Source organism: Lactuca serriola, chromosome 9, assembly GCF_051521515.1.
Source record: "Lactuca serriola cultivar US96UC23 chromosome 9, Lser_US96UC23_V15, whole genome shotgun sequence".
Lineage (NCBI taxonomy): Eukaryota > Viridiplantae > Streptophyta > Magnoliopsida > Asterales > Asteraceae > Lactuca > Lactuca serriola.
In genome coordinates this window covers 75,482,774-75,497,594 of record NC_136416.1, presented here as the reverse complement: position 1 = coordinate 75,497,594, position 14,821 = coordinate 75,482,774, and positions in this window count along the sequence as shown.

The following is a 14,821-nucleotide window of genomic DNA, read 5'->3' as shown; positions in this document are numbered from 1 at the left end:
CTGACGATATGCCACAGAATCCATTGAACTACAACTAATATAGTCCAATACTTCCGAAGAATCTCAACTTTGATGATGCAAAAGTGACCAATGACCGAGAACACATTGTCAGTTAATCCAGAGAACCAAAACCCACGCAGAACTCACATACCCGTTTACGGAAATGGTTATAGTAATAGACAAATGCCCAATGTAAACTGAAAACAGCAATCCAAACAATGAACTGAGAAATCCCTCAACAAATGATACTCAACCTAAGTGATCCTAGTGGCTCCTGATGAAGTATTGATTCAAATAATGAAAGTAGAATCAGAGTTATGAGAATTAAGAACATCGAGAGTAAATACGATCTTGTTTGTGACAACCCGATATTTCAACTCTTTGTAACGACCAAAATGGGTCAAGTATTGTAACCACTTCTGAGTAATAAAATTTACTTTCATAATAAAATGTACAAATCAGTTCTATTTAATTTCCTTCTATGATTAAATGTCTTTGAACCATGATCGTACGTGAAAAGAACGCCCAAATCCGACTTCATATAGCGAAGTTATGATTTTCCAAGTTCGGCTTAGCAACAGACAGCTAAAAACTCGAATCGGAAATCGAGCGACTTTTGGCCGGAATGACCTAAACGAGAATCGAAGGTCTCGACAATGGTATTCCAGCGGTAAATTGTCTGGCAACAACCGACATCAGATAAAGAAGTTATGAATTTTCAAAGAAATTCCTTAAACACGATGGGTTTTTAATAAATAATAAAAAAATAATTTTGGAATTTGCCGAAGGAGTCTAAACGAAAGTTGTAGAGCGTAGTCTCACCTATGCGTGGATATAAAGACCATCGAAAACGGAGTTTGTATGAAAAAGATATGAATTTATGAAGTATATTAAATAAATTAATTATTTATTTTATTCAAAATTCGGATATTATTCGAAGGGGAGTCAGCGTCCTCATCCGAGGTACGCGCTGCGTACCCCTGTACGCCTTGCGTAACCGAGAGGATTGGTCTCTGATCGTCCACGTCGCGCTATCCGAAGGAACCGACCCGTCCGACCTGTCCGAAGCCCCGACCCGTCCGACCCGACGTCCCATCCGACCCGCCGTCCCATCCGACCCGCGTACCCAGCAACCCGTCCCATCCGGACCGAGGCAGTCGAGGCTTCGGTCATGCATGACGTACGCGTACGCGCTGCGTACGAGCGTACGCCCCGCGTACCGAGGCAGACCAGCCTTACTATAAATAGGATGCGAGGGTTTCCAAAGAAAGGGCTCATTTCTCTTCTCTCTCTCTCAACTTTGCCTCGTTTTCCCTGTCCGTTCAAACCCGAAGCTCTGGTCTTTTTGGCTCAAGTCCTGAAGGTCGATTTTACTCCCGAGATTCCCGAGAATCCCAAGGAAAATCCGTTTCCCGAGACGAAACTCTGCCCGGTTTTCCATCTCGCTATCTCCAAAACTTTCAAGTGAGTTTCATACCCCTTAATCAACCTTTTTAATTATTCTAAATACTTTTATATGCTTTCAAGGGGGGGATTACAAGTAAAACACACAAGTATTATCGTGTGTTACATAAAGAAACTCTTTTATATACTGTTATATATTCAAATCACATGCGATTTATAAACCTTTAAAGGAACTTTTATATATATATCACATATGTTACAATAGCATTTTATCTTTTAAAATATAAAGTTGTTGTAATGCATGTATAAACTAAACTGTTCTTAGATTTTTCTTGTCTATCTTAGACTCTACACCAAAAATCTATGCTTTCATAAACAAGTGATTCTTTTCCTAAGTATTTCTAAACAAACAAGGCACACTTTATGAAAACTATAATAGGTATAGTTTTACGAACAGATTTCTAACTCTTATGTACTAGAAATATATATTTCAAGAAGTTTACTTTCGTATACAAGAACAAACGTAACATTTTAACAAGTAGATCTGTTTTTATACCACGGATTTGTGAGACACTAACTTCATGTACGTTCGAGTACACATTTCAAGTCCTGTATTATATACCAGAATCCCTTGGAGGGGGAGCATGGTGTTTGTGTATAGATCTATACGGGCTTGACAACCCGCGACCTGACTGTTAGCTGCAGTCCACCGTTTGGGGTGACAAACGTCATAACATTCCAACGCCTGAAGAACGTTGTGTATAGGCATTCAGAGTCAATAGTATGGTTATAAAACTCACAAGGGGTATTAAAAATGCGTTGATTTACAAGGTTTTCAAACTCATTGGTTATTTTACATATACATACATTTTGGAAACAAACATTGGTCTTGAGTGAAGGCTACTTTTATACTAGTAGAAAATATAGGATTTTCTAAACACAAACAAACAAAGATAAAACATTTCATTTCATTCAAACATTGTCACTTAAATACTTATGAAATTCACCAGCTTAAATGCTGATCTACTTTTTCAAAATTACTTCTATGTCCCAGGGATTCAGTAATTTCAGGTACTAATATGCTTTTGAAGAAGAGATGCTGCGGCGCCAGTTTAATCTCGTATTTTGACATCATATTGTAATTGAGTTTTGAACATGTAACTTTTGACAAATGTAAACTTTCAATTATATATATGATGGTTGTATTGCTTTCTTTACTATGTATTCATTTGTTACGTTACCACATGAAGTCATCCGCCCCCGAACGTTTCCGCCGTTAGGGTTTGGGGGTGTGAGAGATTGGTATCAGAGCAATGTTTATAGTGAACTAAGTATATCGAACCACATAAGATATACAAACTATAAATGCTTAAGGGACTAATACTCTCTGACAAAACAAATTTTTTTATTTACGCTTAAGCAGTTTTGCATTCAACTTAAATTGATAGTTCATTTAAGTACAATTACATGCATACCACAAACTATTTTCATGTTATACAACTATACAAGTATTTAGACAAGTTGACACTACGATTGAGACTCGATATATGTAATCAGATTTTGGACAAATATAGCGTGATCAACTATATTTGCCCAAGATTTGACCAACGTATATCGAGGAATGATCATAGTAAGCAACAAGTCAAACCTTACCAAACCATTACAAGAATCAAACACAAGAATTTAAATACTATAGGAGTATTTGATATCTAATTTAGTTTAACTTACATGTTTTACATGTTCCGACTTTATTCAATTCTTATAACCCTATTTCTCGTACAGTCAAATGGCTGGATTTCACCACCCTGGCGACCCCTACTTTCCCAACCAAGGCAACGGAGGATGGATCGAAGATGATCCCGAAGAGGACGAGGAACCCATAGAAGTGGGTGATGACTCCGGTACCGACTCAGAGCCAGAAGTTATCGATCCACCACCCATTCAACCTTCCGTCTTCGTAAGGAACTTTCAAGGACCGACCCCCGTCTGGGGAAGTCACCTCCACCATTGGAGCCAACAGCAAAACCTACGCCCTCCCTACGGCATGTTTCGGGACTTCTATGATGTCCACGGAGGAGGTTCGGCTGATCGAGCACTCCCGGTAATGGTGGGTAAGTTAGCCAATCAGTCCTATCAGTCTGGAGTACAAGCTAGTCGACTCCGGGATATCAACGTGGAAGTGCAGGTTCACACTTCTGACATCCGTAGGCTGGACAAGATGCAAGACAACGCTCAATTCCAAAACGAAGCGTTTCAAGCGCAAATGATTGCGGCCCTCGCCGAACTAAGGGAACAACAAGCCGTTTTCGATAGGCGTCTAATGGAGTCAAAGCAATCAGATACGGAGTCAAGCTCCAAGCGCAACCTTCGACGCAAGTAGTGCTTGTCAAGGACTCAAATTTTGTTATAGCTTAGGACCTCGGCTAAAAGTCTTTAAATTTCTCGAACTTTGTACTCGGAGACCCTTATAGAGGTCGAATTTTCATGATCGTTGTAACAACTTTTATATTAATATAAGTGGCACTATTACTACTATGTTAAGTATTTCGTTCGAACCTTGAATGGTCTTTGTGAACCCAAATACTTGTTTCATACCTTCAGTCTTACAAATAACTTTCATTCTTCTATTATAAGACTCATACTATCATCTGTTGTTGAACTATAGCGATTTAGTTCATGAGACACATACATTTTCCATTCTATGAAATTCTTATCCTTGTCTTTTCAAACTATAGTTGAAGGATGCCTCCGCGTAGGAATCCAAGGCGAAACAACGGTGAGGAAGCACCTATACCACCACCACCTCCACCACCCCAATTTGATGTTGTAATGTTTCAAGCAGCAGTCACTGCAGCGGTGGCAGCTGCCATGTCACAGATCAATAACTCGAGTGCTAATGGCTCGGGATCTGGCACACACCCATCCAACCATGGCGAGAGTCATGGACCACCTAGAGAATGCACCTATAAGGACTTCACTAATGCCAAGCCCCGGATGTTTTATGGTACTGGTGGTGTGATGGCCCTGAGGCAGTGGATTGAAAGGACGGAGGCAGTCTTTGAAATCTGCTCCTGTCCCGAGCACAGCAAGGTCAAATTTGCAACTTTCACCCTTCTCGATAAAGCTTTAACTTGGTGGAATGGCCACGTTAAAGTACTTACCCTAATCGTGGCAAACTCCATAAGCTGGGAGAACTTGAAGGCCATGATGATGAGAGAATACTGCCCACATGGAGAAATTCAAAAGCTTGAACACGAGCTATGGACTCTCGGAATGGTGGGTACCGACATCGCTACTTATACCAACAGATTCTGCGAACTGGCAATCCTTTGTCCAGATATGATTGCTCCCGAGAGCAAGAAGATAGAAAGGTACATCTGGGGACTGACGCCCCAAATGCGATCAAGCGTGTTAGCTTCTAAACCTGACACCTTTGAAAGTGCTAAGGAACTGGCACAATCTCTGATCGACTACGGAGGTCATCAGAACTCAACCACTTCTGCACCAGCGCCACGGAAAGGAAACAACAACGACAACAACAACAACAACAATCACGGCAGGAAGAGAGCGTGGATTAAAGGGAAGGGTGGGTCTTCCCAAGAATCCGCAAAGAAACAACTGGTGTCAGTAAATGCTGCCATCATACCTGCTACAGCCCCTACAAATACCTACCCAACAAAGCCTTATATAGGTAACCTCCCAAAATGCACCAAATGCAATTACCACCACCATGGACCTTGTCGAGATATGCAGTGCGCCAACTGCAGCAGGAAAGGGCACACAGCCCGTTTCTGCAAGGAACCCGCAAAGCCGATCACTCAGGTTCCCGGTGCGGGTGTAGGGCAGGCTTGCTATGGTTGTGGCGAGGTGGGCCACTACAAGAGAAACTGTCCTAAGGCAGCAGGCACCGGAGGTGTAGGACGAGTTTTGGCAATAGGCCACGACGAGGCTGTAGCTGACTCAACTATAGTTGCTGGTACGTTCCTTCTCGATAATTCATACGCATGCATATTATTCGATAGTGGAGCGGAGAGAAGCTTCGTGAGTCAAAACTCTATTCATTTACTTAACCCTAAACCTAGCAAGTTAGAAAATTCATTCACTGTAGAGATGGCCAATGGAAACACCGAAAACACAAATTGCATATACATGGGTTGTACATTAACATTAGACGACCATTCTTTCCCAATCAATCTCATGCCGGTTCAAATTAAAAGTTTCGACGTTATAGTCGGCATGGATTGGTTGAGTCTTCTTCGCGCCGACATCATGTGCTTTGAGAAAGCAGTTCGTCTTAACCTCCCTAACAACGAAACATTAGTTATCTACGGCGACAAATCTAGTGCAAACCTTCGCATCATTTCGTGCATCCAAGCTCGAAAGTGCTTGCGGAAGGATTGTCGAGCATTCCTAGCGCACATCGTTGATACAAGTCAAGAACTGAAGGACATCAAGAGCATCTCGGTAGTACACGACTTTCCCGATATCTTTCCAGAAGAACTACCAGGATTACCACCGCAACGCCAAGTCGAGTTCAGAATCGACTTAATTCCAGGAGCTACCCCAGTAGCGAAGTCGCCTTATCGTCTTGCACCAGCAGAGATGCAGGAACTTTCCAGTCAACTTAATGAACTCCTTCACAAAGGATTCATAAGACCAAGTTTCTCACCTTGGAAAGCACCGGTCTTGTTTGTAAAGAAGAAAGACGGATCGTTCCGTATGTGCATCGACTACAGAGAGCTGAACAAACTTACTGTCAAGAACCGCTATCCTCTACCCCGTATTGACGACCTATTCGATCAACTTCAAGGGGCGAACTACTTCTCCAAAATAGACCTGCGATCCGGATATCACCAATTACGAGTTCTAGAGGGGGACATTCCAAAGACAGCCTTCCAAACTCGTTATGGACACTACGAATTCATGGTGATGCCGTTCGGATTAACCAATGCACCAGCAGTATTTATGGACCTAATGAATAGGGTATGCCGCCCTTACTTGGATCAGTTCGTCATCGTCGTTATCGATGATATACTTATCTACTCTCGAAGTGAGGAAGAGCATAGCCAACACCTACGAAAAGTCCTAGAAACACTGCGAACGGAGAAACTCTATGCGAAATTCTCTAAATGCGAATTTTGGATTCGAAGAGTCGAATTTTTAGGCCACGTTGTTAGCGAGAAAGGTATACACGTGGACCCCTCCAAAATTAAGGCTATTGAGAACTGGTCGGCACCAAAGACACCTATAGAAATTCGTCAATTTCTAGGTCTAGTTGGCTACTATTGCAGATTCATAAAGAACTTTTCGAGCATTGCGAAACCTCTTACTTCATTAACCCAGAAAGGTGTGGCCTTTGACTGGGAAGTGAAACAAGAGAAGGCATTCCAGACACTAAAGCAGGCCTTGTGCACCGCACCGATACTATCCCTCCCCGAAGGGATAGAAGACTTCGTAGTGTATTGCGATGCTTCAAATCAAGGACTTGGTTGTGTTCTTATGCAGAGAGGGAAGGTTATCGCTTATGCCTCCCGATAGCTTAAGACACACGAAGTGAACTATACGACACATGATCTCGAGTTAGGAGCAGTGGTATTTGCTCTGAAGATCTGGAGGCACTACTTATACGGAACAAAGAGTACTATATTCACCGATCACAAGAGCCTTCAACACATTTTCGATCAGAAGGAACTCAACATGCGACAACGACGATGGGTTGAGTTACTGAATGACTACGAATGCGAAATTCATTATCATCCTGGCAAGGCCAACGTAGTAGCCGACGCCCTCAGTCGAAAGGAATACACTGGTCGGAGGGTCAAATCTCTGACCATGACTATCCATTCCCACCTATCCACACAAATTAAGGAAGCACAAATGGAAGCTTTGCAACCTGAAAATGTGGCGGGTGAATCCCTGCGAGGAATGGAGAAGAATTTAGAAGCCAAGGGTGACGGAGCCTTATATTTCATGAACCGGATCTGGACACCGAAACACGGTGGTTTCCGAGACTTGGTCATGACCCAGGCGCACAACACTCGGTATTCCGTCCACCCAGGTTCATATAAGATGTATCTGGATCTTAAGAAGCTATACTGGTGGCCTAATATGAAAGCAGAAATTGCTACCTTCGTGAGTAAATGTCTTACTTGCGCAAAGGTTAAGGTCGAGTATCAGAAACCGTCAGGCCTACTACAACAACCAGAGATACCAGAATGGAAATGGGAGCGGATTACTATGGACTTCATAACCAAGTTACCCAAGACGACAAGTGGACTCGATACCATATGGTTCATTGTCGACAGATTGACCAAATCCGCACATTTCCTACCCATCAAGGAGACTGACAAAATGGAGAAGCTTACAAGAACTTACTTAAGGGAAGTAGTGCGACTGCATGGTGTTCCGATATCCATTATCTCCGATCGAGTAGTAGATTCACTTCAAGATTCTGGCAGTCACTACAAAGTTCCCTGGGAACTAGGCTAGACATGAGTACAGCCTACCACTCACAGACAGACGGACAAAGTGAGAGAACAATACAAACTTTAGAAGACATGCTGAGAGCCTGCGTGATTGACTTTGGAAAGGCATGGGATATTCATTTACCCCTTGTCGAATTTTCATACAACAATAGTTATCATACAAGCATAAAGTCTGCTCCGTTTGAAGCCCTCTATGGTCGAAAGTGTAGATCCCCTCTGTGCTGGACTGAAGTTGGCGATACCCAGTTAGCTAGAGGAAGAGTTCCTGAAAGCACTCTCACAGGTCCGGAGATCATACGTGAAACAACAGAGAAGATCGTTCAGATTCGTGAACGATTGAAAGCCTCAAGAGACCGACAGAAAAGCTACGCTGACCAAAGGAGGAAACCTTTGGAATTCCAGGTAGGAGACCACGTCTTATTAAAGGTCTCACCGTGGAAGGGTTTAATACCATTTGGAAAGCGTGGGAAACTAAATCCAAGATACATAGGGCCTGTAGGGTTTCAAAGCACTCCATGGATGATGGCAATGGGCCCCTTTGATGAATTCTAGGTTAAAAGCCCAAGACTTGTCTTTTCCCTATAAATAGTCATGTATTATTCATTATTAGGGTTAAGAGAGAGGCAAAATGTAGCCGCCACGTTGTGAGGTTTCTTGTAGAGTTAGATTATTATTTCTTAAGTGTAATTTGTTCCTCACATTTCAATAAATCGAGTGATCATTCGACATAATCTTCATTATTGTGTTTGTTCTTATTTTCCGCATCTTGTTCATCAAATCACAATTAGGGTTTTAATCCCAACAAGTGGTATCAGAGCGGGTCTTTAAGAATCTGTTGATTTTTGAAGTATCGGTTCTTGATTTGATGATTTTCTGCACAAGTTATTGAAGATTTTGGTGTTTTGGCGGTTTGGATTCAAGATTTTTGTTCTATCTACTGTTCATGGAGGCTTATGTATTTATTTAATGTTCATACACTATTCATCGGGGTAGTTCTCTTTTAATCCGATTTGTTTTTCTGTTCCTATTTATGTTTGGATCTGTTTGTCAATTCAGTCCAATATCAATATCGATTCTATTGTCTTGATCTAGCCCAAATATTTGGTCGTTCACTGTTCATAATCAATTTTTTTTTGTCTAACAAGTATCATGGTTTCCGGTTGCGTCTCTTCTGCCGGGTTTAGTTTATCATGTTCGATTCTTCCTTGGTTGTCAAAAAAAAAAAAAAAAAAAAAAACTAACAATCGACAATTGTCTGCTGCTATTGTTTGTCGATGGTTGTATTACAATCCATTTTTGTTGGTTTTAAACCCCAGATCGTATTTATCATCGTTTTTCATACAGTTGATTTGAAGTCATTTTTTTTAACTCGATAATTTGTGATGATTCCTGTATGAAATCGATCTTTGGAAAATAGATTGAGTGATTCTTGAATACAATCATTAAAGTTTCATGATGAACAGATGTCATTCGGTTGAACTGGATTGTATTTTTATTTGGAGAGTCAAACCAGAAAAAGTCAAAATTGGGATTACGATCTTAATCGGAAGTGTAATGCGATCGAATGAAATCGAAATTGGAACTTATCGGAATGATTTGAGCATATAACTCACTTTTACTGGTCAACCTTGGAAGTCAAAATCAATATGAATGAACTTACCTACGAATGGTCTAGGAATCGGGACTGGTATTCTGGGTTGCAGTTATCTCCTAACGAAAGTCAAAATGAAGACCGGTTTCTGACTCGATTGTTTGTTGTTGGTATATTCGGTGCTTGTAATGCTCGCTTTCAGGGTCACACTGATTTGCATCGACATTGATTTGGGGCTTGACAACCTGCAAACGATTGGAATCTGGGCTCGCTCTCGTTTTCTCCCACGAATTTTCAGAGTTTGGAATATTTAGGTTTGTGGTTGATATTGATTAGCATTGGAACTGTGGTCGATTGATTAGGAGCGAAAGGATTTGGAATTGATAGCCTCGATCTAACTTGGGTTCGCGTGATTATGCTTGGAACGAAAGAAAGGAAGACAGAAAGCGAACTTGAGTTCGGTTGGTAGCACTTGGAACGAAAGGGGGGAGATTTGCGTTAGTAGCTATTGGAACGAACCTCGATCTTGAATCCGTGTGTTTAAGCTAGGTTCGGTTGTTAATGGTTGGAGCGAACGAATGATGAACCGAAAGCGAAAGGGGTTTCGCCTGATAATGCTTGATTTGAAACGAACCGAACGTTCGGTTCGCGTGATTACATGGCTATCTTGAAACGAACCTTGGTTCGGTTGCTTGTAGTTGAAACGATTGTGGCTCCGTTCGCTTGAAATCACCTTCCAGTCGTGTTTTTTTTATATTGGGGAAGAAGACTTAATGTTTCATTTTTGGTCCCTGAAACTTCAGCGAATTGGCTCTTTTGGTCCCTGTTGTTTTCACTGTTTGGTATTTTTGGATCATTTGCATAATTTGTTACATAAAAAAAGAGTTTGTTGATGCTGAATTACCATTCCAGCCCCTGTCTTTCAGAAAGTGACAGTTTCGGCCCAATTTTCAGAAAAGTTACTACATTGAGGGCCGGTGAACAGTTTTGGATTCTTTAACGCTCATATTTTTTTGTGAACAGAAAAATAAAGATTCCATCAAGTCTTGGCGGTTCGGAAAGTCGTTTTTTTTAACGTCAAGTTTTCACGATTTTTTCCGGATTTTTTTTGTGTATATCTTTTTGTCGTGGGGGAGCATAGTACATTTTTATCCATTCAAGATCATTCTCATGACCATTTGAAGGCTTTATAATCATGTTTTTGATTATAAATCGGGGGAGAATTTGGTATGGCCATTCGAAATTGGATTTGTGACTTTTCAAAGTCGAAGATTTTTGATAAAGCTTGTGGGAGAATTATGAAGGTAGCTTTTTGAATGAAGTTCTTTATCGAGCTCTACTAAGGTTTTTACAGAGAAGTATCCTTTACAGCAAGAGTTCTTCATCGAGCTCAGCTAAGGAATTGTTATATCTCCGACTTCTTGTATTTTCTCGATCAAGTGGCGTTACGAATCTTAAAGTTTGGATTGTTACATGATATTTTTTGATGGCTTATATCATTAGCTTATTTGAAGATCGTTGTGACTTGGAGAGGGAGCTCTTCAAAGACAAGAAGTGATTCAGTTTCTTTGTTCTGAGATGGGTTTTATGGCGGGTTTGGTTTTCATGAAGATTCTTTGGGATTACATTCGAAAATGAAGTTTAAAGACATTACTTCAGTGCTTGATTTATATATCCTAGAGCCCGTGTTTGAAGACTATTGAAGAATCAAGATTCGTGGATTGCTTCATATATTCCTCGTTGCAGATCTTTTTATTTGCTAGATGCTTGTTTTGGAAGTTAAAGCATTGTCATCCATTCCATACTTTGAGGGGGAGATTGTAGGGTTTCAAAGCACTCCATGGATGATGGCAATGGGCCCCTTTGATGAATTCTAGGTTAAAAGCCCAAGACTTGTCTTTTCCCTATAAATAGTCATGTATTATTCATTATTAGGGTTAAGAGAGAGGCAAAATGTAGCCGCCACGTTGTGAGGTTTCTTGTAGAGTTAGATTATTATTTCTTAAGTGTAATTTGTTCCTCACATTTCAATAAATCGAGTGATCATTCGACATAATCTTCATTATTGTGTTTGTTCTTATTTTCCGCATCTTGTTCATCAAATCACAATTAGGGTTTTAATCCCAACAGGGCCTTTCGAGATTCTTGCCAGAATCGGCCTTGTGGCTTACAAGCTTAACCTACCGCGCGAACTTAGTAACATCCATCCAACCTTCCACGTCTCAAACTTGAAAAAGTGTCTGTCCGACGAGACTCTTGTTATTCCACTCGACGAGATCGAGATCAACGAGAGCCTCAACTTTGTGGAAGAACCAGTAGAAATCATGGACCGAGAGGTCAAACAAACAAAACAAAGTCGCATACCCATCGTGAAGGTTCGCTGGAACGCCAAGCGGGGACCCGAATTCACATGGGAACGCGAAGATCAGATGAAACAAAAGTACCCTCATCTCTTTCATGTTCACTAGTATCTTTACTACTTTAAATTTCGGGACGAAATTCTCTCTAACGGGGGGATGATGTGACAACCCGATATTTCAACTCTTTGTAACGACCAAAATGGGTCAAGTATTATAACCACTTCTGAGTAATAAAATTTACTTTCATAATAAAATGTACAAATAAGTTCTATTTAATTTCCTTCTATGATTAAATGTCTTTGAACCATGATCGTACGTGAAAAGAACGCCCAAATCCGACTTCATATAGCAAAGTTATGATTTTCCAAGTTCGGCTTAGCAACAGACAGCTAAAAACTCGAATCGGAAATCGAACGACTTTTGGCCGGAATGACCTAAACGAGAATCGAAGGTCTCGACAATGGTATTCCAGCGGTAAAAAGTCTGGCAACAACCGACATCAGATAAAGAAGTTATGAATTTTCAAAGAAATTCCTTAAACACGATGGGTTTTTAATAAATAATAAAAAAATAATTTTGGAATTTGCCGACGGAGTCTAAACGAAAGTTGTAGAGCGTAGTCTCACCTACGCGTGGATATAAAGACCATCGAAAATGGAGTTCGTATGAAGAAGATGTGAATTTATGAAGTATATTAAATAAATTAATTATTTATTTTATTCAAAATTCGGATATTATCCGAAGGGGAGTCAGCGTCCTAATCCGAGGTACGCGCTGCGTACCCCTGTACGCCCTGCGTAACCAAGAGGATTGGCCTCTGATCGTCCACGTCGCGCTATCCGAAGGAACTGACCCGTCCGACCCGTCCGAAGCCCCGACCCGTCCGACCCGACGTCCCATCCGACCCGCCATCCCATCCGACCCGCGTACCCAGCAACCCGTCCCATCCGAACCGAGGCAGTCGAGGCTTCGGTCATGCATGACGTACGCGTACGCGCTGCGTACGAGCGTACGCCCCGCGTACCGAGGCAGACCAGCCTTACTATAAATAGGATGCGAGGGTTTCCAAAGAAAGGGCTCATTTCTCTTCTCTCTCTCTCAACTTTGCCTCGTTTTCTGTGTCCGTTCAAACCCGAAGCTCTGGTCTTTTTGGCTCAAGTCCCGAAGGTCGATTTTACTCCCGAGATTCCCGAGAATCCCGAGGAAAATCTGTTTCCCGAGACGAAACTCTGCCCGGTTTTCCATCTCGCTATCTCCAAAACTTTCAAGTGAGTTTCATACCCCTTAATCAACCTTTTTAATTATTCTAAATACTTTTATATGCTTTCAAGGGGGGGATTACAAGTAAAACACACGAGTATTGTCGTGTGTTACATAAAGAAACTCTTTGATATACTGTTATATATTCAAATCACATGCGATTTATAAACCTTTAAAGGAACTTATATATATATATATATATATATATATATATATATATATATATATATATATATATATATATATATATATATATATATATATATATATAACATATGTTACAATAGCATTTTATCTTTTAAAATATAAAGTTGTTGTAATGCATGTATAAACTAAACTGTTCTTAGATTTTTCTTGTCTATCTTAGACTCTACACCAAAAATCTATGCTTTCATAAACAAGTGATTCTTTTCCTAAGTATTTCTAAACAAACAAGGCACACTTTATGAAAACTATAATAGGTATAGTTTTACGAACAGATTTCTAACTCTTATGTACTAGAAACATATATTTCAAGAAGTTTACTTTCGTATACAAGAACAAACGTAACATTTTAACAAGTAGATCTGTTTTTATACCACGGATTTGTGAGACACTAACTTCATGTACGTTCGAGTACACATTTCAAGTCCTGTATTATATACCAGAATCCCTTGGAGGAGGAGCATGGTGTTTGTGTATAGAGCTATACGGGCTTGACAACCCGCGCCCTGACTGTTAGCTGCAGTCCACCGTTTGGGGTGACAAACGTCATAACATTCCAACGCCTGAAGAACGTTGTGTATAGGCATTCAGAGTCAATAGTATGGTTATAAAACTCACAAGGGGTATTAAAAATGCGTTGATTTACAAGGTTTTCAAACTCATTGGTTATTTTACATATACATACATTTTGGAAACAAACATTGGTCTTGAGTGAAGGCTACTTTTATACTAGTAGAAAATATAGGATTTTCTAAACAAAAACAAACAAAGATAAAACATTTCATTTCATTCAAACATTGTCACTTAAATACTTATGAAATTCACCAGCTTAAATTCACCAGTAATTTCAGGTACTAATATGCTTTTGAAGAAGAGATGCTGCGGCGCCAGTTTAATCTCGTATTTTGACATCATATTGTAATTGAGTTTTGAACATGTAACTTTTGACAAATGTAAACTTTCAATTATATATATGATGGTTGTATTGCTTTCTTTACTATGTATTCATTTGTTACGTTACCACATGAAGTCATCCGCCCCCGAACGTTTCCGCCGTTCAGGTTTGGGGGTGTGACATTGTTTCAGCTCAATTATGCTTCACGATTACAAAGAGAGAATAGACAAGACAGACTCCCAAAACTCTGATCTAACTCTAAGGCAAGCATTCGACTTCGACTAAAGGTTCCTTAGTAAATACATAATAAAACTAACGAAGACATCTATTACACAGACTTTGACATATTACAATATATTTTCGACAAAATACACAGAATCTGTGCAACAAAATACATCATTCTACAATTCTCCATATACCAGCTCATAAACCTCTTTAGCTTTGCTTTATCACCATCATTGTTCTTTCTATAGTTATTCATACGAACCATGAAGTTCGTATGTTGATTTTTCATATATCTTTCCACTTCACTTACATGGAACACAAATCTTTTAACTTTCCTATTCTTATCTTTTCCTGCAAACACCAATCCAAAAGGCTATAAACTTATCTCCCCATCAAC